Raw genomic sequence first — 25,317 nt, forward strand, 5'->3', positions numbered from 1 at the left:
ATAAGAAGGAAGCCAAACGGAAATGTCAAAACAATGAGCTCCATTAGGCGACATCTATGTATGTACAAATATACGCAGTCATTATGCCACTTCAGCACATACAGGCAACCGCCAAACCACAACTCTACACACACACGCACACATATGCAAGGAAACAAAAACAAAACGTGCCAGGCACGCGTCTCACACCGCGCTCGCTTGAAGTCAGCGGCGGCACTAGAGGCGCAAAATGTTTGATTGATAAAGCGCGGACGAGCACTCAGCGCTGGGAGTGCGGCGTGTGTGCTGCATATGTGTATTCGATGCTACATTTACAAATGCTACAAGTATACATATAACAACATATGCTTGTATGTGTGTCTGTTTGTCATAGAAATACGTCACGTTGTTATTGCAGTAATGGTGGTTGTTATTGTTGCTAAAAACGTGTTGTGTTGCCATGCTGCCTGCCACAAATGCTATAAAATTTTACTTTGTTGAGGCGTAAATGGCAAACCATTAGATACTAGCGACAAGAAATTGCAAATAAATTGAGTCAAAGCAATCACTTACACAGTCACAAGCTCACTCATTCAACGCAAAGAAGTGAAAGTGTGAACGCCTTGAGAAACGAAGAAAAAAGAAAGCAGATAATAATGCGCATATTGCACAATAGTGATGTTGAGAAAATGTTTTTTTTTTGTTTTTTTAATAAAATATATTAAATATATAGCTAAAAGATTATTCGATTGACAGTAGGTTGGCTGCTTTTTCGATATTCTTATACTGTGAACAACACATATGAAGTTTACTGCGAAGTTTGTACGAGCCAGGAGGAAACGTCGGATGTAGATGTGTATATATAGCAATATTTTGTGTATATAATGATCAGCATAACGAACAGAGTCGATTTAGCTATGTCCGTCTGTATGGCTGGCCTGTATATGCGAACTAGCCCATTTCTTCTTGATTTAGGATGGGTTAGGTTAGATAGCTGATCGAAGATGGCACGTGGACTGGCATATGTAGTTCTTTGTGAAGCCGTAGAAAATTATTGAATTTTGGTAGCTTTCCAGTAAACTTTCAGATATATCTAACCGAAATATATGAAATGTAATTGTTGCTCTCAATTGATTATAAAATATAACTGCTTGTGAAATAGAGAAAAAGAGCGATAACATTTTTATGACCAGTTTCATTGGAAAGCAATCCACAAATTCCTGCTAACCATAAATTATACTAGAGCGCAAAAGAAAGGCCTATTTGAAAAATGGTTGGCAATATTCCTTGAGGATAGACAGCAATATTTTTACAATTTTTTTGAGTTCAAGAAATATCATAAACCAATCAGTGTATTACACTAGAGAAGAAACAATGGCCAATAACCAAAGTAAAGTACTTTTTGAGAGAACACAGACTTAAGGATGCCAAGGTTTAGGCACCAACCATCAAGCAGGTGGACTATTTTTGGAATTATTTTGAGAATAGCTTAATTTTTTCCAATTATTTTGGAATCGTATATTTACGCTGGCTAGGTCAGTCAACCGAATGGGTGCAGTACCCGACGGGGGAAGCGGAGGAAGATCTCCACTCCGTTGGAAAGAGCAGTTGGAGAAGGACCTTGATCCACTTGGAATCTCCAATTGGCGCAAAATAGCGAAAAAATGTAAGTGGTGTATACGCCAATATAGAGAAAGAAGAATTTTTCGCTACAATATCGAATATGCATATATTTAAAAACAGACATCGAAAATTGGAAGTTGGTTAGGCAAAATGTTTCGGAGATATGAGTATATTTCTAAGTTTCTAAACTAAATTGACTTCCAAAAGCTTAAACCCGCTTTTGTTTGCAACCATGTCCTGAGAATCGGTGAGAAAAACTTCTTGGAAACGGCTGGATTGATTTGAGGCTGTCACTCGACCTCTTTAGATATTATTTTCAGTTAGTTATTGAAGGAATAAGAGTTTTCATACAAAATTCGAAGTGAAAATTTTTCTTCAAAAAACATTTTTTTAGGTTGAGTTTTCATAAAAAATTTTCATTAAAATTCCGCTTTTTTTGGAGTAACATATGTATATTATTTTTTCATATTTTTTAAGACTTTGAACTTTGCTTTCATCGATTCGCTACAGTATAGTATATGAATACCCACACATATCTATAACCCCCATAGGCACGCAGTTTTGAGCTGTTAGATGTCAACAACCACGTACAGCGGTAGCGAGCACGTTTCGGTTTCACCATTGCAAAGCTTTTAACAATTTTTGCTTTCATTTTCTCAATACATTTCTGCACCACTTTTGTTCATATCCATTTCTTTATAGCAAACCATCGCATTATTCACTTAACACTTCCCGCCAGCAGCGGCGGCATTCAGATGCCGCAACGCAGCCGCCTAGCTATGCCTGCAGATGCCCACGCACAACATATTTTATTGCTGGTATTTAATAGCCACCGTTCGCTTCCGCCTCCAGGATCCACGACAGCGAGAACTCTTTCCTTTTTATTGTTCTCGCTCAGACATTCACTCCTCAAACTGCTTTGTGGGCTTAAAGCTTAAAGGCTTCGCGGCGGTTGCTGCCATTAGAAGAGTCAACGACTATTCGCGAATTTTAATATATGAATATATGGATGAATAAATGGAGATGTGATTGTGTGTATAAATATATACATATGTGTATGTACGTGTGATTTCCGCACGTGCATGTTTATATTTGTATGATTTCGCCAAACTTGAGTGCCTTTTGAGATTGTCTGTGCGCGGTAATTTGAATTTCTTGTTTTGCTGCACGCTTTCAAGCGCAAATATACAGGAAATATACAAATATATAAAAATATATGTGTATATACCCCTTTACATAGTTATACATACATGCTTATACACCTTCACGTATAATCAAAGCTATCTGTTCATAATCTCTGCCAACCAGGTATTTATTCAGCAGCCTCTTATGCATATAAATAACTCTGTATGTATGTATATGTGTTAGATATGTGAGGTTATGTATGAACTCTGATTTATATCTTAATTATTTTGGCTTTTACTTTTTCATTTGTAAATGCGTGCAATTGACTCCTTTCATTTCTTTTGGAATTATAATGATTTGCTGTTGTTGTAACCATACGCTATCATGTGCCTTTGTAGCGCTAAGGAATTGCCTCGGCTGAATACATAGCAAATACTTCTCAGGAAAAACGTGTTTGTTTGAATATAAATTATGCGCATTTGTAAATAAATATTTGCTTAACCCTTTGAGCGCCAGTTGGAGATTTTATAGAAGTCGTTTCGCTTGATAATTGTTGGAAATGGTAAAAATGTTTAAGATGTAAATAGAAATTTTGTGAAAATGTTAATACATTTGTTTAACTAATTTGAAGCGAATAAACAAGAAACATACATACGGAATAAAAATATTGAATACAAATTAAATATTCGTTGGAAACTAGGAAGCAGGAAAAGCGTAAAATTCAACGATAATTTTTCGGAGAAGTAAGGAACTCATTAAAAACAAAATGGCATACTGATATAAAATTTAAGTTATTCAAGCAGTTTTAACAAAAATATATATAATTATAACAATGTTGCCACATTATTAAAAAATTAAAAAAATTTTCGTTCGAAAATAAATAGAAATAAAAAGTTTTCAAATATTTTAAAAAATAAAACCTGAAATAAAAACATGGTTGCCACATTATACAATTTTTTTAATTTTTTCGTTCGAAAAAAAAATAAAATCAGAAATAGTAATTAAAGAACTAATTAAAGTTATTGCAAAATATTTTTAAAAATTTTGGAGTTGCCACTTAATAAAAAACTTATTACAAATGTTTTAAACACAAAACACAAAATAAACACACTGAAATTAAATTGTTATTAATGAAGAATTTTTAACAATAACAAAAATTACATGGTTGCCACATTATTAGAAAGTATTAAATTTTTTGTTCAAATTTTTTTGTTCAAAAGAAATGCTACAATAATATGTGAAACCAATTAATTTAACTTTTAATTATTGAAAAATTTTGAAACAATTTTAGAGTTGCCACATAAATAAATTATAAATTATAAAAAAAATTAAATTAGCACAAAATAAACACATTTCCATAAAATCAAAGTTACTGAAGCAGTTTTAACAAAAAATAATTGAAACGTTGCCAGATCATAAAAAAAAATTATTTGTTCAAAAATAAAATAAAAACCAAAAGTACAATAATATCTGAACAAAAGGAAAGATATTGCAAAATTCAAATAGAACACAATTTGAATTTGGAACTTTATAAAACTTAAAGGATTTTTGCAAAAACTAAAATAAATACAGTCATTTAAAAATAAAGTTATTGAAACAGTTTTAAGAACAACAAAAATTTCAGGGCCACTTGGCACATTATAAAAATTTATACCAAAATATAACAAGAAAGGTGCAATATCTTGGGCATAAAATGAAGGCTATTGCAAAATAAAATAAAAAATCAATTCGTAGTTGCCACTCTATAAAAAATTAAACATTTTTTAAAAACAAAAAATTAAATGCCGAGCTAATGTGAGCGTAAAATTGAGTTTTTCCCATAGGTTTTAACAAAAAATAAAATCATGAGTAGTTGCCACCTTATTCAATTTTATTTTTATTTTTGAATAATAGTTTTTTATAAATATCATAGCTGAGACATCGTGAGCATTAAATTGAATATTTGAAGGTAATCGGAGTCATTTGAGGAGACTTACAGTGCTCATACTAAGATTTTGAAGACTCGTACTCAAAGTTTATTATTTATCAGTTCCGAAATCAATCTTCATTACATTTTTAATGTTTAGGGTATGATAAATAAAGAATTTAGGATTTGAAAGGATCCTAAAATGGAATCCACAGTTCCAGAATAAAAAAATTTGTGAAAAAATATGAATACAGCATGTTAGCACTTTTGAAAAAATTTTCCAAAAAAAATAATATTGTTTTTTGAAAAATTTTGGTAAAAAACATTTACTTAATTTTCATTTCTTCTTTTGAAAACTTCTAACATAAAAAAAATTTGAAAATTTTGTTTTTTTATTTTAGAAATCAAAAAAAAAAAAAATTTTTTCGAATACAAAAAAAAAAATAAATATTAATTCCTTCACTTACAAAAAAAATTAAATTTTTTTTTAACACCCTTCAGGCTTTTTCTCTATCACTTACAAAAACCACATTTTAGTTATTTTCAGCGCATTTTTTACTTTCATTCGCTCAACTTTATCGACGTTAAATGTCAACCCGCTCATCGCCGCGCACTTAACATGATTTTTATCACCCACTTAAACGACTCGTTTCATGTTCAATTCATATGCACGTTCCAGTTCATATGCCCGAGCAAAATTTCTTACCGATAAAGGCAAACAGCTCAAGTGTGTCACAGCGAACGAGCACAAAAGTGCACATCCTCACAACAGCATACATAAATACATATACACACACTTGTATTAGACGAGACATGTGTGTGTTTGCTTACATCTGCATATGCTCAGACTATTTTGTTTACTCGTATTTACCAACACCATCAGCCGAAACCCATAGCAGCACTTACATAAATACACGAGCCACACCCGCCCAATCACTCACACCCCACCTTACACCATGTAAGCTCTTCTCCATCCACTCACCACTTTCGCAAACACTTCTTATGCCAAAGCACACACACACACACGCACAAAACAGCACATTCCCACCTCCTTTCAAGTCTGCTTTGTCAATCGTTTGTCTACGTTTGTTTGTTGTAATCCTTTCGTTTTTACTTTGGCATTTCCTTGAGGTAGTGTGTACTTAAATTTTTTATTGCATACTTTTAGGGCCGTTTTAGCAGTTATGAAAACCGATAAGATCCTTATCATAAGGCGCAGTAAAAATAAAATTAAAAAGTAAAATATAAACAAAAACAATAAAAAAAGCGAAAAATGTTAAACAGTTAGCATGGCAGCACTTGTCAGGTTGGCTGTCATATGTTTTTGCGCAAGCTTTCGAAACATATTCTTGCTCACCTTTTCATATTTCATGAATTTGTCAAACGATTTCGGGGTTTTTTCATGTTGACAGCACGAAATTAAACTTTTATAACGGTTTTGCTTTTTGCTTCCTGCCTGCCACACAAAGTGGCATGTACTTAATGTTGTCACTTTGTGTTGTTGTGCTTGAGTTATGTTTACTATGGTCCCATGTTGCGAGTGAGGGTGTGGTTTTGGAAAAGGTCGTTTTTCCTTTGAATTTCGTATCTGGGTTTCATCACTCGTCAAATGTCGGAAGCTTATTTTTATTCCGTCTCGAATGCTTTATATGGCTGCATGCACTGTTTGGGAGTGTGTGCACTTGTATATGTATCTGTATTTGTGTATTGCTTGTAAATTAAATATTTATTTTATTCGCATTTAGAATTCAATAATTCCGGCTTATTATCCATATTTTAAACATAAAGCATGACGCCAATGAATTCGAATATTGAAGTCGCCAATTTTTGTCCTTCGAAGTTTTTTATTGTAATATAAGGGTTTATAATACATGTAATTTTGTTATAAACTGTTGAAATATTGTCAGCTGTTTGTATTATCCCTTTGCGTATACCTTTTTTGTACTAGGGTTGCTTAGGAGGTTTTGTATGTGCGCTAGTTTCAGCCAAGCTTTTTATAATTTCTGCATATTTTTCATATTTTCTGTAGTGCAGGTAAATTCGGAAAACTCTTTTTCCGCTTAGCTAGATTCAGAGATCAAAAATGCTACTCAGCGAACTGAAAATGTGGACACCCTCTCGAAATTAATGAAATAGTGCAGTAAGCAAAACAATCTGGTTTAAATAAGTTAAATGTGGAAAACATCGAAGTAATAGTCTAAAAACAGTGAAGTGTTAAATACTTAAAAATAAAAACTATAATTGTTTGCAATCCTGGTTATGATAATAATTATCGAATTTTCTGGACAAATTATATGAAAGAAACATAAAAATTATATTAGAACAAATTTTATATATCCAAGTATGAAGGCCTGGTTGGAGTTATTTAACAATAACCGACCAGAGATGTTTAATAACACCAAAGTCTCTGAAAAGGCGAAAAAACAACATTTCGTTTTCTGGTTTGGATCTTAACTAAACATTTACGACAACTCAACATTCAACAAAATATTCAAAAAAAAAGTCTACATCACCGTTAAGGTTACATTGAGCACACGGTTGTGATTTTTTTAAATACCCAAAAAAAGATTTTATCCGGTTTCGGGTATTATTTTTTTTTTTTTATTCTGTATTCCAATAAGTGAGAAGGAGACGTAAAAACTAAAATTTCTTTTTATGGTTTGGTTCTTAACTAAACGTTTAGGTAACCTTACTAATTGCAGAACACATTTTTAGTATATACTCGTACTATCGTGATAACTAAAAAATTTAAATTGTGGATTACAGTCTGAAAAATAATACATGATGGTTACTTATCAGCGTCTAAACCGGATAGACACCTATACAAATTTTTGTTTTTGGGTTTCTGGTTTCATACTCAAATTCTCATCTAAACATTGAAAAATACTGGAGTTTTTATTTTTAGTTCTTTAAAGTGTGTGATGAAACGAACGGACCGGTTTGTGCTAAACGAACATAAAAGAAGTACGAAAAATATTAACTTAAATGCATAACCAAAAAATTTAATTATTGAACCATTATTGTGGTTTACTAAAGTAATGGCCTTTATTTTAAATTTATTAATAATTTGAATAGCATTCAGCATCGTTTTTTTTATAATTCTAACATGAGTGCGCCTAATTGTAGGCCAGACTTTGTTTTATAATTTAATTAATTTTAAAAAACCGTTGCTTTATTAATTTAAAATATTAAAGTAAAATGTGAACTGCATTGTTCAATTCCTTAGAAAATTTTTTGCTTTGAATTATGAATATTTAACTAAATACTAAAAACAAAAAACTTAAAAATTCATAACAAAAAAATTAAGTTAGTAAAATATTTACTAAAGAATGGTCTTCAATTAAATTTACAATAACTGTTGCGATTTTTAGATATATCAGAGTTGCTTTTAATCGTAGTATGAGAGCGCCTAATTGTAGGCCAGACTTTTTTTATAATTTAATTAATTGTAAAAAGTAAATGTTCATTTAATATAATATAAAAATGTTATATCATCTAAATCAACGAAGTTCGTAGAAAGTTTTTTGTTGTAAATCATAAAAAAAACTTGAACATGCATAATATTGAAAATGCACAATTAACGGTCCACTAAAAAATGCTGTATAATTTATATTTACAATAATTGTTGCTATTTTTTTCAAATATTGTCATAACTGAGTTGTTGCTAAAGCTAATATGAGAGCGCCTCATTGTAGGCCAGAGTTTGTTTTGTAATTGCGTATATTCAAACATTTTATTTTTTATGCATTTAATACGATTTTTTAAAACCAAACAAAAATAAATAATTAAAAAATACGTAAATTTTTCAAAACACAGTCTTAAAATTTTTGAAAAAAAATCCAAAGAGAAGAAGGGGTTTATTTCATAATTTTATTTATTCAAAAACTGAGTTTTTTATTAATTTTAAATAATTTTTTAATAACAAAAAGAATAATAAAAAATGTAAAATTTTCAAAAATTATTTTTAAAATTCTCCCAAAATAGAAAGAAGAGCGGTACAAAATAGTATAACATATTCAATTAAAGAAAATATTGTGTGCTTAAAATAGAATGTTGAAAGCGGTTTCAGAGAAAAGCCTCTCTTCTTTCTATTTTGAGAAAATTTTAAAAATAATTTTTGAAAAATTTAAATTTTTTGTACAATTCATACAGAGGAGCTTAAACCAGACTGAATATACCAAGTTTTCGTTGAAAATTAGAAACTCATTTTTTTCAATTAATTTGTATTTTTTTAAATAAAAATATTACACGTTCAATATTTTCAGCAACATATTATTTTTAAATTTTTTTTCCATACAAGTTAAAAAAAAAATTAATTAAGATTCAAATTTTTTTTATAATTTTTGACTTATTTTTTAACAACAAAATATTTTTTTTGTTTATATCTAGATATCTTCTCTTCTATTCGTTTGCAGTCTTTATATCCTTTGCTTCAAGTTGAGCCACCTGTCAATGGATAATTCACGACAAATATATGGAACATACATACATATTTTTAATAAAATCAACAGTATCCTTCATACACTATCAATAATATTAATATTCAAAGCACATATTTTAAATTGAATTGACTTTTGAGATACGAAAAATTGCATTGATTTCCAAAAATTCTAATTTTTTGCACGAGTTCACAACAGGATATTTTTATTTCAACGAAATATTCGTTTATAGATGTTTGGTAAAGAGGGGAAGATATTGTATTAGCATATTTATTTACTTGTTTATGTATAGATATTTTTATTTATAGAGGCTACACTGGATTGCTTTATATACATATTATTTTAACAAAAATTCTTGCTGAGTTTTATTATAGATACCTCTATATAATTACCACGATATAAAAGGTAAAGTCATATAAATTATATTAAAAAGTGCTATTTTTCCAAACACATAATTTTTCACAAAATTTCACTCTCAATTTTTACCAAAAGAGTCAGCACTATCACCGCTTTAACTATTATCAAACAGGGTAACAGCATTCGAAATGAAAATACCACATTTGCGCTACACTACACACACACACAACCGCCTGTCAGCAATTTAATGGTTTCTTGCTATGCAGAGTTATGTGCCACCCACCAGCTGCCACGCATAGCAGCAGCACACTTTCACTTTCGTTTGTTTGCGTTTCACGCACAATAATTCAATTGGAATGCCTTTGCTGGCAGACAATGCGTACAACTTTTCACTGCTTACATAGCATACCTGCAGGCGTTGCACGTACACTACGCTTTCACTAACTTTTAATGCTTTAAGGTAACGCTAGGCAAGACAACAAGCACAACAAACAACGGTAAATAAGTATTTTTAAAGCGGAAATTGTAATTTAAGCAACTTCATGCGAATACAAACTTTTAGCAGACGTGTTTGTATATATTATTTACATGTATGTGTGGATGTATAGCAAACTAAAATGCCACAAAATAATGCTGCAAAAAGGCAAGCGAGTGCCTAAAAGTAGCACACAGCCAAGTGGTGGCGGCTGACTACAGCTGACGCGGCAGCCTAGCCCAATTTTTTACACAAGCGCCGAGGCAGGTTAGGTATTTAGGAGTGACTGTGTGGGAATTTATATATTTTAGCACACAACAAAAACTATTACTGACCATTTTATATTGATATTTGCACAACTACACTACTCACTTGCTTCAAATTTTACTTTACAGCTGTTACAACGCCTAAAAGTAGGCAACACTTGCAGTTATTTTTCACGATTTTCACGCACTAAACGCAGGTTTTGCATAAATTTGTTGTTATTGTAATATATTTTTGCGTTTGTTTAATTTTTCATGCAATTATTTCTCGTTTGAGTTGAAAAACTCCACAAAGCGGTTCCGCATTTTTCAACGCGTTCAAACGCGCACATCAACCAACACACACGCACACACACTATCGAATTACCGACGGACACTACGTCACGCTCAATGTGTGTGCTCACCGGGCAACAGTTCAAATGAAACTAGTTGCGACACGTCTGCTGGCGACGCGATTGCTCGCACTTCGGCGTCGTCGTTCTTCATATGCATGCACGTACATGTACGAAACTCGCTCGCCCCATTGGATGCTGACCGTGTTCGCTAGCTAGCTGCCAATTGACGGCATAACGTCTGTGCGCTGCGCTGTGTGCTGCATAATATTAGGCGCGCGCCTCAAGTACGACGACAATGGCTTACAAAGTATACCCGATTTCGATTATTTCGAACGCATGTAACGCATGAGAATTACGAAATTCGAACTTCGACACAAAAAAAAATCAAAACAAAATAATTGAGCAGCAGAGACACCACGATTGTTGAAACGAATGCTCAATTTGAGCTTTGCTGTGTCATGTAACGAAATGTGCACAAGTTCGAAAAATACTCTCGCGTGTAGTTGTGTATGTGCGTAGTCGCTTCTAAATCCTAAAAACAGGCAAACTGTTGTACACAAAGCATTGTAAGGTGCAGCACATGCTCGTGTTCGCTCAACGGTTTCGTTGCTTGCGTTCGTACTTCGAAAGTGTGCCAACTGAGCGTCGTAACGAACGCGCTTAGCCGAGTGGAGTACTCCGAAAACTCGAATTTTCGAAATTGCGCTGTTATGAAGTGCAAGAGCAGCCTGACTCTCTGCACTGCACTTAGCACTCTTCGCAGCGTGTGGGCCTTGCAGCTGGCTTTGAGCAAGAGCTTTCGTCTAAATGCCGCTGCGCCGGCGTCAAAGCTTGGCCAGTTTTTGGGCAAATATTTTTGTCGCAACACGGCTCGCTCGTCTGTTGGTTTGCACGCACACACACACACACATTTACATATGCGTGTTTTGTGTGCGCTTTGCCTTTTAACCTAAGCGCCGTAATGTATGCTAAGCATTTATGCGGCAGCTGGTTGTAGGCAAACGCAGAAATGACAGAAAAAACTTTTGCAAGCACAGTCATAGACGCAAACACACACACAAACACAGATATGCTATTGTAGGTACATGTATGTGTAAACAAGCGTACATCTGTATGCCTTGCTACAGTGTGTCATATAAAGCCACTTATAAACGCTCAAACATTTCCATTCGCATAGAAATATTTGTCCACAGCCACTCAGTATTTGGGTTCTGGGAATGCTTTGGTTAGCTTGCATGTTGTTGTTGCTTTTATGTCTGCTGTGGCATAAAGTATGATTTGCTTTGTTGTACTTCTGTGTGTTTGTGTGTGTGTGTGCGTTAGTGGAATTTTGTATGCGAAATATTTTTGCACAACGCGTGAATTTAAACCATAAGACCACGCATATGTTTGTATGTGTATACAAGCGAAAATATGTCAACGATATGCAAAAATGTCCACACATAAATGAAATATTAAGAATTTCAAGGCGTGAGTGTGTTCAGGTTTCAAATTTAACTGCGTTGGAAGCTATAGGCTTAGCTTTTAGCACTTTCAATACTCCAAAGCGTGAAAAGAAATTATATATATAATATCTAATATAATTGTATGAACTGAAGCCGGTAGTAACTACTCACTTCAAATTCACGTTTGGTTGGCAGAAAGGTTTGAATATGAAGCATAGCCTACAATTAGGCAGTGTATAATATATTTTACCCAAGGCACACACCGTATTATTTATAAATAAATGTATGTAACAGATATATGGGGGCATCATCGAATCTTATTTCTTTCGAAATGTGACAAGAAAAGCTGTTAGCGAGCGTTATAACACGATGTTGACAGATTTTTCTTCGGAACTTGCTGAAATCGACACGGACGATCTCAATTTCAAACAAGACAGTGCGACGCCTCATGTTTCCCGTCTAAGCACAGATACATTGTCTACAAAGTTTGGCGACTTGTTAGTTTTCAGATATAGCCCAGTCAAATGGTCCCCAAGGTCATTAGAATTAATGCCTCTTTGTGGAGCTTAAAGACAAAATGCAGCATCTTATATTCCAGCCGAAATTCTGCACACGGTCATCGAAAATTCGCGCAACGGGCGGAGACATGCAAACTTAGCCGTGACGGCCATTCGGCCCACATTATTTTTTTTCCAATTATAAATGGCATTAAATTATCTACATAATAAAATAAAAGTAAATCCATTTTGACCAAATTTGAGTGTTTAATTGCATTTTAATATTACGTCGTTATTTTTGGTAGACCCTGTATAAATTATTCAATGAGAGCCGAGAACGCGTTAATGATGAACCACGGCCATCAACATCAACTGATGACGTCAATAAAATGAAGAATTTGGTGCTTGAGAATCGACGACGAACAGTCACAGGTCTTACTGGCATTGCTGAAATATCGGGAGGATCAGTGAGAACCATTTTGAAAGACAATTTGGGCTCGATTGGTTCAAAAATCTATCATTTCCTTCGAAAAACAGTGTGTTAATGTCTGTCAAACAATATTTTCCCACTACCAGGATGTCATAAAACGTATTATTGCTTTTAGATCTATGCTAAGAGGGATTAATTTGAGGAGACGACATAGATTTTGAAGAATAAATTTAGCATTCTAAAATAATGCACAAAGTCTTCTACATTTTTAGTTCGGTAAATTTAGGCATAAAAATAGTGATCAAAGAAAGATCAAAGAGATAAAAAATAAAGTGTCAAAAGTCCGCATCGATCCCATGTGTGCTAAAGAAGTTATACGGGGTCAAAGGTAAAAATTTAGGTTTTTTGGATTTTTCTCAAAAACGGTTAGTTTTATCGAAAAATTACCACAAAGCAAAGTTGTAGATCTTAAAATTCTCTATAAGAATGGTAGATTTTTTTTTCTAAGACCCACCATTTCCCAGACATCGGGTTTGTAAGAATCACCTTCTACATAATGTGCACATTGTATGGATGTTGCTTCAGCAATTGACGAGTTGAGCTTGAGAAAAGGAAAATTAAATTATTGTTATTGTTTTTTTGGTAAAAAGATGAAGGTTTATTATATAAAATTTACAAATTAACAAGTACAAAAGTATTAAGTTTAACAACTGTATCGAGAATATGTATATTAAATGAGCGATGTAAAAAATTTTATTCAGAATGATTATATTTTGCTTTCAAACAAACACTTGAACGATTCGCTCATAGATGAATAGCAACAGGCATAGTTTCTAAGGTAAAACTTGTTTGATATTCTCAAACTTCCCATGTGGTATTCGACTCTGACCACAGATCGTATTCTAATGGATTCAAAAGGAGGATTTCTAGACAGTCAATTTCTGCAGCCAAAAAAAAATAAAAAAAATTGCTTTTACGCCATTGCCGGGTGGTTTTTGCCTTATGACCTTCATCAGAATTTTGCGGAAGATCCAATGCTATCCATCGAAGAGTACATGCTTTATCATACTTTCTAAAAGACCCTGCTTATATTTTTGCCCTAGTTTCAACCACTTTTCCACGGAAGTGCAGAGGTGTGATATTTTCATAGGAGCACGACACCATTACAGGAGCTAGATAGTGACCAAGTTGAGCATTTAAGGAGCCGTTGACCTCCTACCACAGATGCTTACATATTTCGCGCTTACAAATGAGCGTGTTGTCAAAAGATGACCAGTCGATCGACAATAGACCCTCATGTGGAGATCATGTCGAAAAAGTCGTGACATTGCTTTGACCAATTTTTACATTTCCTTTACATTTAAGGCATTTTTTATGCGAATAGAATTTATAGCAAGTCTAAATAGATTATGAAAATATGTAAAAAGAAAAAAATACTTTCTCGAACTTTTTCATTCGTTGGGTCATTCGTTGAATGCTGAACATGTTGCACTAGATAGTCGTAAATTTTTCCATATTTTTTGCCTTGGAACCTTTTCTCAGTCGATCGAAGTAAAGATAAAACAAAATTCGCTGAAGGGGCTGAATGCCATCTCAAAAAGTACTTATGAAAAATGTTTCAAGAACTCGACAAATCGTTGCCATAAGTTTATTACATTTGTTGGGGATTACTTTGAACAAAATAAATATTGATGATTAATTAAATATTTTACATAATGTATATATTAATAGACTCGTACTCCCATTTTTATTAGGTCCTTAAAGTGGTTGCAGGTACAAAATTAAAGGGAGTAAAACAACTAACTTACTCACTGGGTTAAACACTTTCGTTACAAAAGTGATTTTTTTCCACAGCATAAAAGTGAAATTTCCGGAAAAGCGCACAATAAAAGCATTTAACCCTTTGACAGCTAAGCGATGCACAAAATTGTGTTGCTTTGTGTACTTTATGAAATATCGCTTTTGGTTTTGTTTTTATAATTCTCCCCGCTTCTGAGCCAACTAAAGAGCACGTCGCGCGAAATTCAAAGCCAGTTGAATTTCAATAACGAAATATAAGTGCACCGAGCGCTTATATGTAGAGAGACAGGTATGCATGTATGCAAATATGTCTATAAAACATATATATATGTGTATAGGTATACACGCTGCCCAAATAAAATAAACAAGCGCGCTATCTATTTCAGACGAACTGCAACTACTTTTCCACTTTTTACCAACAGCGTGCTTATTTATACTCCCATACCCAATGTATGTGTGCGTCTGAGTATATGTGTGGGTGTATCCATGTGAATGGCGACACACATACACTCACATACACAAAAGCAACTGTAGTTTCTCACACTCACCCACTTTTGTGCAGTGGCAACTCATTTTCCATGAAATGGCTTGCATGCAATTAGAACTTAATGAATTTTTAAATAGCATGCTTTTAGGCGCACGACATGCGATACCACATAGACTATGCGGAGTAACGGTGTCTGAATAGTTGACTCAATTTCATTTTAGCGCTAATTATTTCCGGGCCGGTTGCAAAGAACTACTCAGCGTAGTCTCATTGAGAGTCATGCACACCCATACACACACACCTACACACAGTTAGTTATGTAAACTACTTACAAACACATAAATGTTTACTACACTCATATATAACAAATTTGTAGCGTTACTACCCTGAAACACACACACACACATATTTAAATGGGGGAAAGTGCTAGATACTTGAAAGCGCTAAATTGCTTATTAATTGAAACATTAATAAGGACAACTACTTGCACACTTACATACTTAAGCATGAACACGTGCGTGACACACACACACATATTTACGAATACAAGTTGAAGTGGTTGCTTGTTGAGCTGCAGCTCCTTACTGATGTCATTAATTTGCGCGGAAAATCTGTTTAAGGAATTAGGCGCACCGCAAGCACGGCTCATATGGCCAAAATTCTTAGTGAGGTAAGGAACAAAAACAAAAGTAACAAAATGAAACGATCTAATATCAACTTTAATCTTGTTGATGTCTTTAAATGTGTTATGTAATAACTTTATTGGCATTAAAATATTAATTTGTTATGTTTGAAGATCTTTCGCATATGAGCGTGAAGAGCTCAGAAAAAAAGTTCAGGAACTTATACCAATTTTTGACGATATTATTACATACTTCCTTACGGTCCTTACGAATTCATGTGTGATTTCATATGCCATTTCCTATTTCTATACTTAAGTACGAGTTGTTATTTGAGAGCCACTGGAGAATTATATTTGTTCTAAAGGAGTGAAAATAGAAAGAAACGTGTGCTTATCGAAGAATTTACTTTTCAATTTGCCTTTGTTTACTGTTTTCTTAAACATATCATAATACTATGAATAAACAATGCGTACCTCCCGGAAAAAAAATATGATTCGAAATGCTGTGAGTTTCTAAAAGTTCTTATATATACCAAAAATATTTGATTTAGTATTATCCAATTTAGATACAGCCAAAACAAGTTCGAATCTCGTGATATAAGTAGCAAACTTGTATCGGTTATCGAGACGCCTCATCCTAAATCTTCCGACTGTAGTATTAAAATTTCTCAGAGCACTCAGCGTGCCGTGCTCATTAGCGCGTATGGTGGACTGAGGTCCACCCATATATCTGACCAGAAGGTGTAAGTCCGCGAGTTTTGTTGTCAAACCCAGATAAGAGTTTTTAAATGAACAGATACCTACACACTCTGAAATCTTGGCACGTTTTAACTTCATAACGAATACTTTGCATCAGAAATTCATGAAACTAAACTCTGGTGGTATTTTCTCTGTCCATATAGCTGTGAGGGAGATGTGGGTGGGTACACGCTGGAGTATAGGAGCAGTGTACTTACTTACGAATGGGTCAAAGATTGAGGTGAAGGTTGTTTTAGATGTATTTATATTGTCAAGAACTATCTCTGAACATTATTTCCAGGCTTCCTAAAGACCAAAAAGCGCATCAAAACCAGAAATCGTAGCCAGAATATAGGATATGGTTTTAGATTGACTGAGAGAGATTTAGTAGAGGCTCTACATATCTTATCAGGCATTGTGGGCCATATTTTAAGTGAAATTTTGGGTTTTAGAAAGCTGTGCGTACAATAGGCTCTCCGCATTCGCTAACAATGAAACAAAAACACATTTAAATGCGACTTTCTCAGCAACATTTGGAACGTTTTAAAAGAATGAAGCGGATTTTGTGCGTCAATTCATCATTATGGATTCATCATTGGGTCTATCACTATTCTGAATCAAAACAAGAAGGTAAAGAGTGTTGTGAACTTGGTTCTTCAGCTTCGAAACGAGTTCATGTCTGGAAATCAGGCCAAGAAGGTTATGACATCAGTTTTTTTGGGATTCGAGAGGAATTTTTTTTTGTGGATTACTTGCAAACTGGTAATACAATTAATTCGGAATATTATTGCAACCTTTTGGACAAGTTGAAGGAAAAAACTTGTGAAAAAAACCCGGTTTGCAGAAAAAAAATCCTTTTTCTTCAGGACAATGCACCGTGCCACAAGAGCATTTTAACAATGGCTACAATCTATGAATTAAAATTCGAATTGTTATATCATCCACCGTATTCACCAGATTTGGCCACAAGCGACTTCCATTTGTTTCCAGAACTCAAAAGATTTATGGATGGCAAGCGTTTTTCATCAAATTAAGAAGTCATAACGACTGTTGAAGCATATTTAGCAGACCTTCCGAATACACAGATTGGAGAATCGTTGGAGCCAGTATTAATTAAGCTTCGACCGAGATATTTTTTCAAATGAAAGTCCGCATTTAACTCCCCTAAGAGATTCAATTTTATGTTTTAACTTGAACACTCATGGCATATGTGGTATACCTAGGTTGCCTTCATATTTCATTTATCGTAAAATTTAACATTTTTGATGTAATACATATAGTACTCAGAACGTTTCGACATGCCACCGCTATTTGTGTTGTTTACAGTAACTTAAAATGCTCATCTGAAATTAAATTGGAAACAGTTTCGTGCGAAAATTTATTACAATTTTTGACGTAGATTAACCCATCAAGAATGCATGGAGGAACTAAATTCAAATTTTGACGATGAAGCACTTATCGATAGTATAGCGAATTTAGGCGATGTTGTAGATCACTTCAAGACGAATTTCGGGAAGGTCGTCCACAATCAGTGGTAGTGCAGGAAACTATTGCTGCTGTGCACAAATCGTGATATTAAGGCAACGATAGGCTTTAGTGGGACCAACATACATTCAATATTGCATGAACATTTGACTAAAAAGGAATTTGTTCAATTTGTCAATCGCTCAAAAAAAGTCTCGTGCCGATTGGTCACAGGAAACGTTAAAAAAATACGATAACAGTGCTTCGAAACAGATTCATGGCATAATGAAATGTAATAAATCGTGGATTTAGGCATATGAGACCGAAACTAAAGAGCAGTCGACTGTGTGAGCCGAATGAAAAGTTGATCGCGCACGAAACCGTTATCCGTTAGATAACTAATAAAGCTTCAAATAGAAACACGAAAGATAGAAGAGACCAGGTAAAATTGACTTAGCTGTTTCTATAAACCTGGGCATTTTAAAGCGCACTGTCAAAATGTGATTCCCATTTAACTATAAGTAACAGTTTTTTGACAATTTCATTAATTTGGTTACAATAATGTAGAGAGAATATATTTCCTCTTCTCTCTCATTTCTATATCTATAAGTACAAGAAAAGCTATCCAAAACCAAAATAGCAAATCACATTAATCGCGGCGCCTCGATATACCTAGCGCGTACCTAAGTGCTTTTATCGCTTTCCGAAAAGTGTAAAACAACGTGTAATAATCACAGAAAGCAAGGAAAGAGACGAAGAAGAACAGCAATTGTGTGCCACTCATAAATTGCTGAGGAAAACTTAAGTTTTAGTCATTCGGCGAATGTTTTATGTTTCGCTTATTTCTGCTCAAGCGAACTAATATCGCTTTACACGTGTACGTGTGGGCATGTCGTTACCTCTATGCATGTGTATATGTGTGTGTCTGTATTTGTGTATTCATATTCGCAATTACCGGTGGGCAACAAAGTCTTGCCGCAACGCTCACGTACGCGCACGCAGACACTTATCCTTATTACAGCCACAATTCACGGCAAAATATGGCGAAAGTTTGGCTCTACTTCACCCGATCGCAGCGCCAGATACCAACAAACACACACGAATATATAAGTGTGTGTATATATGCCATATATACACTGGCACACCCGAAGCGCAGATAAACGCAATGCTCGCTAGGTGACAATGGCCGCCAGCGATGTTGGGCAACGCCAAGCACTAGCAACAACAACAAAAAACACAATAAGAGCAACAGCAGAAATAACAACAACAACAAAACAAATAATAATAGTAATAACAACAAAAATAAATATAACAACAAAAACATTAACAAAAACATCAGTGACCATCAAAACAAAAATAACAACAATGTGTGCAATGACAAGTACAATAACAACAAAAAGAAGAATAACAACAACAACAGCATTGACCATCACAACAAAAATAACAACAACATTTACCATTGTGAGACCAATAACAACAAAAAACAAAATAATAATAATAACAACAACAACAACAACACATATAATATTGTCGTCACTATTTTGTCCTTTCACCTCTATCTTTGCTAAACTCTGTTTAACAGTAATTTTAACGTGTCCACCCCAGCAATAAAAATGCACAGCAACGCCGCGGCACAGCGCAGCGTCGGCAATGAAAGAACGCCGGAAAGTTCTGTGAAAAAAGCAGTAAAATAAAATAAAATACACAAAGCGAGCGAAGCGATTGCTTGGCATTCTTACTTGCTTGGGTGCTTCAACTACACATACACTTACAAATGCAAGTAACTCTGTATGCAGTAGTGTGTGTGTGTGTGTTTGCGTGTAGTTGTGAAGCGCAAATTGTTTTCACTCTTGTTTGTTGTACGTTCACCAGCGAATGCAACATTATTTAGCGCGCTAATAGCGTGTGTCACTCTTTTTTACGAGCGTTCCGCTGTAGGTGTGGTCGTGTTTGTGTGTGTGTTTGCATTATTGTGTAGCGGTTAACGCTCGCACACGCGTTTGGGGAACTTTTAAGGTGTGTACTTCTGCGTCTGCATGTGAGTGTGTGTGTGTGGCTATGTTTTCTGCGTACAACTTAATTGATTTCACTGTGGGTGGCGTCAGCCTGTTAGTTTTTAGTGTTGTCTATTAAATATGTATATAAAATACTCAGAAAGTTATGACGTCCAATTTTCAGTGGATTGATAGAGACTTATTGATTTGGCTATCTGGATTTCATATATTATAAGTTTTCAAAATATATGCCGTTATTTCCATGACTCCATTGCCATATTGAGAATTTCGTAAATCTTCTTTGCACCTTCGAGCACATTGGGCGCACTTTTTTTAAACAATTGGAGGTCTATGTCACAGCTGAAACAATGAATACATAATTTTGCAGCATGTTGCCACAGATTATAATTATTTATTATTATTATTATTATTATTTATGAAATATTTTGCAGTCCTAATCATAGGTGGTGTAAGGAAAACTACAGAAAACTATGACCGTATCGAGGAATTATTAAATATCATTGCAGACATAAGAAAAATAATAGATTCTCTTGCAGAAAAATTTTCCAGCAACATTTACACTAAATGAGACTTAAAATGAAAATTAATAAAAACTTGAGACCTCCTCCAATCAATCTGCCTTAACTCGCAACCTCTGGAAAAATGCTCACATTCCTTGAAAACAGGTTCAAGTGCTGACACTGAACTTTTTATAAACTCACCCCTAAAAGTACAATAGTAACATTTCGACTCACTTGACTTTGCTTGCGAACTAATGACCCATTTTTTCGATATTAAACCTTATTAAAAGCCACACACTCACCAGTTGCACCGAAGGCATAAGACAAAGCAGTAGATCAACAGATACAAGACAGATAATGGGTATACATACTTACAGGTCAGACGGCACACGACACACCCTGCAGCAATGCGCTAAGTACGCAGCAGACCACCAAGCGGCTGAAAGCAGCATGAAGTGGCAAAACAAAAGCAATCAGAAATAATCTCCAACCGCGACAAATATACAAGCAGGAAGAAGGCGAGGCAGCAACATACCTACAATAAGAGCATAAGGGGTGACTTTTTTTCTTTGCTTCCTTTTTTTGGTTTCGTTTCGTGGTGAATTCGGCTTTATGACACTTAAGTCGCATTTCCTTGTGCGAAACTGACACGCAATCAGCGCTATTGTTCTCACTGCGGCTTCCCCGTACTTGGACTTGTACTTAAGCGCTTATGTACACATTTACTCTAAGTACTGCCGTAGCATGTCTGCTCATCTTAGTGCTTTGATTTTATCATAACTTCTTATATTTCATTACTATTTATACTTTCCATTATCCACTAATAATGCATGCTGTGTGTCGTGTGCGTCGAGGGTTGTCAAACGGATTGGGAGTTTCTGGTGCTTTGAAGAAGTCACAGCAAATAAATTTCCACTTTTCTAGTATAAACAACGTAGTAGTGTCCGGAATATTCAATAAAGTGGCATGTGAAATGCGTACTTCTATTCAGAAGGGCGGTGGGTGATCGGGAGATATACACACAAAAATGAGCTCAAATGAGTTACGCTAGTAAATGCATCAGACGTCTGTTGGTTTTGGTAGCAAATTCAAATTTAATGAGCTGTAAATTATCTTCTTTGGTTTCTACTTCCCAATATTTTTGTCTCCCGTCTGTTTTTATTGCTTTTCGTACACTTGGGTATGTTAACTGAGAGGGAGGTGGAAGCACTTCCTTTGTATATGGCATATACCTATACACCAATTAAAGTTAAATGTGTCGAATAGATCGCTGTAATCTATTAGTAGAAGAAATTTATAGTTTTCTCTTATACTGAAAAAGCTACGACTGCTCTTCCTAAGTACAAAGTAGCTTGAATGTATTACAAACAGTCATTAAAAAGGCTTAAGATTCCCAAAACAACAACTATTCTTGCTTTAAGTATAAAAAAAATCGTAGAAAAGTGTTCCACAAGTTCAGTTTCAAAACATTCAAAGTCATTGACTGATTACTTACTTTCTTTTAGTGAAAGGTGAAAGTGGAAGTTATTTAGCTACTCAGAAAGACTTTAATTTTATATGAAGAAGTCTTGTTTACCTCTCAAGTCCTTTCCAATGTCAGTCGTTTCCTGGTTTTGAAAAGTGACGTTTTATCCAGCCCTTAGTTGCAAGTTATCTAATGGGCATTAGAAACTGATTTATAAAGTGCTAATATATAGAGTGGACTTTACGTATCGTTCTCGCACTCAATTTGTCAAACTTGACAAGTATTTGACTTTTATAATCCAACAATTATATAACTGCTAATGCTTCAATTTGTATAATATTTAACAAAGCAACCAAATTGCATATTTCATAACAACCACAAACCTTTGCAATATTGCATAAAAATTTTAAATAAAATGTATACAAATAGAAAACAATAAGTGTGGTTTGTTAATGAAGAATAATTGCAAAATTCTCAATTAATCATTTATAACATTTGAGTATCGTTTATCAGAAACTGAAAGAAAGTTCAAAATTCCTTACATTGACACATACACACTATGTATTCTTAAAGCTCTCGAAAAGCAGGTATTATTGCCAAGCATTTGGTATGCAAAGCCTATTGTAGCTTTTGACGCAACTTACCAATTAAAGCAAAATGCGGCAAGTAAACAAAATGCAAATACTAATATAGTTAAGCTAACGGTCTAAGAGTGGCGTTTGAAAATTTATTATTGCGTAAAGAATTGCGAGAATTTCTTAATCATAATCTCATGACTTATGGATGCGTAAACGCATGAGTTTTATTTAAGAAATGGCATTTAAAGTATTTTTTCGTTTGTAGCACAGCTTTGTAGCTTTCTTGCAGAATAGTTAAACGAGCTGTTTATTATTAATAAGACTTGTTTTGCTGGATAAATTTGTATCTTTGGGCATGTGTGTTCAAGTGAATACGTGGGGCATTCCAGGGTGGGATGATGGGACAGAGATCATTAGATATTTTAAATGCATATAAAATCTAGCAGATATGCTAGTTATAGTATACTCGTAGACGTTTGAGGCATCATCGATTTTACAATGACATTTAGACTGTGACTTACTGAGAAGATTGAAAGAATCATTGGTCTGCACTCGAACTGGCGGTGTTTTAGGACCTCAAGTGGCTATTTTATTACAATATGTTTAATATTGAACTAGATTTCGTGGCATTATTATCGTGTTAAGCCTTTTACCTCCTGGTGAATGGAAAATGGAAATAGAGAAGACCATAATTTTTTGCATTTCTAATTCTGACTAGGGAAATATTTGTGAATAAATAGCATTATTAGCGAGAAATAAAGCACAAGATAAAATTATTAGCTTTTTTATATAATCATAATAATTAATTCTAAAACGATAGAGATACCGTTGAAGCCAAGGTTTGGATGAGCCAATGTTTTTTGGATTTCCCAATGAAAAGTGGTTTGATAAATTTGAAATAGGCGAAATCGAAGACGACGGATGCATTGGACGCCCCAAAGAAGATGTTACCGACAAAAACATCAAAACGGTCCCCAAAATAGTTCCAGATGCACGTAAAATGAAGTTGTTCAAGACAGCCGAGACTCTGATATTGTCAAAGGAACGTATTGAATATGTTGTGTATTTGGGTATGCGACAGCTTTGTGCAAACTGGGTGAAGAAAAAGGAAACCAAAGCAGCTTTTCACAAATCAATAAGTAGGATGTCGACATTTTATGAACTAAGCTTTGAATTGCTTTCGTATTTACCGTGTTCTTCAGATCTGGTTTACAGTGACTGTTTTCTATTCTCAAACCTTAAGAGAATGTTCGCTGGAGAGAAATTTAGCAATGAAGAAGTAATCGCAGAAACTGAGGCTTATTTTGAGACTTAAGGCAAATGTTCAATAAAAAGTAATTAAGGGGCACACTTAGTGTGAAATTTTCAAAAAAAAAAAAAATCATTTTTTTTTCATATTTCGATAGGTTATACCTTTAAAAATAACATGAAAACAGTTTTTGAGTTACAGCCATTTAAAAGAATAGCCGCTCGGCAGTTAGATAGTGGCATTGCAACTTTAAACGCGTTTTTCTCGAAACAGCATTTTTCGAATTTGCTGCAGTGATTACTCAAAAACAAATGATCCGATCACCATCGAATTTTTTTACATGTTCTATATATAGTTCTCAATTACACAATGACCTATCGATTTTCGATCTGATCCAAAAATCGAATTTTGGCAGACCAAAACCGACCAAAATTTTGGGTGAAATTCGACTATTTTTTTTAAAACTCTGCCATATTGTCAATTTTTGACTTTTTTTATCGTAGGTTATTGTACTGCAGCAGTGAACGACCTTTTTTTCGCTCCGTTGGGGCGCAACTATAACTTAAAAACTATTCAATTTTTTTCTTCAAAAATTTTTGGAAGTTGAACGCTCCTATTTGATGAGTTGTTTTCGGTAGTGATTTCAACCAGTTTTATAGTAGAAGTTTAAAAATACGTCCCTCTGTTTCTACCAAATACAAAATCTAGAGGTCATCGATATTTGGCTTGGCCTTGAAATTTTCTGATGGGCTGAGTATCATTTATAAGCTTTTTCCATTTAGGGGTGTCGTACTGGATCCAGATTTCATCATCAAAATTCGAGGTAAACATCTTCTTTTGTAGCGTTCAAGTGGCATCAATGTCGCTTGGCTCTAATTCAAGTATCACCAAATTTGCTTGGTTTTTGAATCCGTCCGGCTGCTTTTAAAAATAGGCGTTCAAAGACGCCCCGACGAACTATAGTAACATGGTCGTTTGGACTTCAGAGCGAAATGATGGAAAATTTTACATATATTGGTAGTCGAAAAAGTCTTTTCGTATTTCTAATCAAACTTCAACTTTTTTTTTATATTTATACTAACAAATATGTACCCTTTTGGTCGACTATTTTTTGCTATTTTTCTGCTATAGACATTATTCCATCAGTGCAAAACTTTCATCAATGCAAATCGAAATTACGAAATTTCCAGAACGGAAGCGTTCGAATCATTGTTATGCTACACGAACTGATACAGCATCATCTACATAAACTTCATTGGTGGCTTGCGTGGCATTATTCCCTTTTTATATAAAAATGACAAAATATAGAGAATTTCTTTATTACTGTAACTTTTTTCAACTTCCCTCATTTAATTTTTTTCTAGTTAAATGAAGCTTAAAATCTCTCCTTTCCAATACTAAATGGTGTGATACAATGTTATTAGTAGTATTGAAGATATACGACTGCAACGACATCTATTGACAAAATACGAAAAGACTTTTTCGACTAAAAAATATTATCAAATATTATCGGGTTCAATACACT

General features: G+C 34.2%; 1 protein-coding gene across 2 annotated transcripts in view; it reads right to left on the bottom strand.

The window, feature by feature from the left end:
* The window catches only part of LOC105223586 (uncharacterized), a 397,941-nt gene extending 387,179 nt beyond the window's left edge, over positions 1-10,762 (bottom strand). Inside the window, exon 1 of one of the 2 annotated variants that reach the window (XM_049454378.1) lies at positions 10,240-10,762. The gene's annotated coding sequence lies outside the window, so the exon portion shown is untranslated. The remainder of the gene's footprint in view (positions 1-10,239) is intronic. The other variant, XM_049454377.1, reaches the window with a different exon arrangement.
* Between the last annotated feature and the right edge of the window lie 14,555 nt (positions 10,763-25,317).

This window comes from Bactrocera dorsalis, chromosome 4 (genome assembly GCF_023373825.1).
Source record: "Bactrocera dorsalis isolate Fly_Bdor chromosome 4, ASM2337382v1, whole genome shotgun sequence".
In the NCBI taxonomy this organism is placed as follows: domain Eukaryota; kingdom Metazoa; phylum Arthropoda; class Insecta; order Diptera; family Tephritidae; genus Bactrocera; species Bactrocera dorsalis.